Raw genomic sequence first — 2,498 nt, 5'->3', positions numbered from 1 at the left:
TTTTTTTATGCATGTGTAAGTCATTCTTTCACTCTTCAAAGTAAGGGGCAGGGAGCAATCGAAACCACCCTAGCGCCTAGCGTGTGGGGTCAGCATGTCCAGATACTTAAATGTACCTGAGGGCCACTTTCTAGGAAAGCGCAATTTGCACAAAGTCTTTATGCTCCCGATTGTGCTCGTTATGCTTGATTACTGCTTTATAAATATTCCCTCCGTTCCATCGTGGGGGCCCTTGCTTTCAGCATTGGCTGCACACAAGAGAACAGATAAAAAGAAAGACTGTGTGCATTTAGCATTACACTTTGAAATTTAAAATGATCTAAACAAAATATGCTGTTGTTATAACTAATTATGTTTTTAGTTTGGAAATAAACTTTGGCTCTAATTCAAAGGGAAAAGTTATGTAAACATTTATCATCTTCCAGAGTTTCCACCCGGCACCATTTCACATCCTACTTTTTTCCCTCAGTCTGTTCTCTCATCACTACAAAAGTCAGACAAAACAAACATAAAGATAATAGCACAATAACAAAGGGACATGAGTAATAGGAAATCTCTTCAGTCAGAAGTATTTTTGCTTCTAGTAAAGGACTACACTATGATAAATATTATTACCTTCAAGATCAATGGAATGAAGGATCTGCCACATCTAACTTAATGCCAGAAAAGTCTATATTGTATTTACAGATTTCAAATGGAAAGATCCAGCATTCATAGCATAAGGCATTTGTATTCTCTTTTCTCCACTCTTCCATCAGCTCCCTTCCAGAGACAAACTATTTGCAAGACTTATTGGCAGAAAGCTTCTTGTTCATGGAGCAGATACTGTAATCACCTAACGAAACACTCTGAGGACTGTGCACCAGTCGTGCTTCAAACCAGGTCTCAGAGCAGATGCTCACCGCGTGTCCAATGCTGTTTCACTCCCTTCATGCTGTTCTTCTAAAAGAGTTAAGTTGTGCTTCAAATATCACTTCACCTATATTGTGAGCAGGTAAAATGAGTAGATCAAATGGATTTGCAAACCTTTATTGGCTATTTCCATAAAGCTGTGCAATATAATTATGGACACCGAACTCTGCCTTCATTAGCCATGCAAAATTCCCCAGGTCAGTATTTACATTTTCGTAGCTTATTAAGCTTCTAAATGCTGTGACTCAATCAGCTTTACAGAATCCACTTTGGTATGGCTAGGTTGACACAGAAGGGTGGAGGGCAATGAGATTAGACTTCGCTGGACTGCAGTCACAGGAGAACAGCACTTTCTCCTTCATTTACTTCTGAATTTGGATTCACCCCATGTAGCTTTATTTGCATTCAGCAGACCTGGAATTTTACCCAGAATATGCATACCTTTGATGAATTTAGCAACCAAAATGAATGATGGCTATTCAGAGAAAAATTTGAAAATTTTGTTAAGGACTGAGCTGCCATCAGTTCTCAGCATGTTACAACCCTACCATGTATGTGAGAAGATCAATGACCCAACTAATGAGTCAATAAATGAAAATGAACTTTTCACTTTGGTAGAATAAATGAGTTGTGAAGACAATATGTCTTAAAGCAGTAAGAACAAGCTAAAGAAAGCGAGGTCATTTCCATTTCAAGGGGCCTGTTTGTCACCTCTACTACCTGTCAGTTTTATTGGCTTCCATCCTACCATGATGCTGGAAGCTAAGTCACTGGTATTTCAAATACCAGCAGGGTTACCCATGGCAAACAGGTATCAGTATGGCTTCCAGACTAAGACCATCTACAAAGAAAGTTCTGCTGACCTACTGCCTAAAATTGCCCAGTGAAACTTTATTGATCACAAAGGGCATTGTCTGACATGCTTAATTGGGACACATCATTAGAAGGGAGTAGTTGTTTATTGGAGAAAATTGTGTTTGATGCAGAAGGGGGGAATTGGGGCATAGGAGAGCCTCATTGGGATGGAGACTCTCAGGGGGATGGAGGGAGAGCCTCAGTGGGATGGAGACGCTCAATGAGATGGAGGGAGAGCCTCCGTGAGATGAAGGGAGAACCTCAGTGGGATGAAGACTCTGAGAAGGATGGAGGAAGAGCCTCCACCAGTGAGGTGGAGGGAGAGCCTCAGTGGGATGGAGACTCTCAGGGGGATGGAGGGAGAGCCTCAGTGGGATGGAGACTCTCAGGGGGATGGAGGGAGAGCCTCAGTGGGATGGAGACACTCAATGAGATGGAGGTAGAGCCTCCGTGAGATGAAGGGAGAACCTCAGTGGGATGAAGACTCTGAGGGGGATGGAGGAAGAGCCTCAGTGAGGTGGAGGGAGAGCCTCAGTGGGATGGAGACTCTCAGGGGGATGGAGGGAGAGCCCCAGTGGGATGGAGACTCTCAGTGAGATGGAGGGAGAGCCTCAGGGAGATGAAGGGAGAACCTCAGTGGGATGAAGACTCTGAGGGGGATGGAGGGAGAGCCTCAGTGGGATGGAGACTCTCAGGGGGGTGGAGAGAGACCCTCAGTGGGATGGAGGGAG

The 2,498-nt window shown here is 43.8% G+C and overlaps 1 pseudogene; it reads right to left on the bottom strand.

Moving 5' to 3' along the window:
* Positions 1–2,498, bottom strand: part of LOC101662636 — an 8,186-nt pseudogene that overhangs the window by 1,319 nt on the left and 4,369 nt on the right.

This window comes from Echinops telfairi, unplaced genomic scaffold, assembly GCF_000313985.2.
Source record: "Echinops telfairi isolate 266 unplaced genomic scaffold, ASM31398v2 ScPeMD7_2;HRSCAF=8, whole genome shotgun sequence".
Classification (NCBI taxonomy): Eukaryota; Metazoa; Chordata; class Mammalia; order Afrosoricida; family Tenrecidae; genus Echinops; species Echinops telfairi.
The sequence above is the reverse complement of the archived record's forward strand: the minus strand, read 5'-3'. Positions and strand labels throughout refer to the sequence as shown.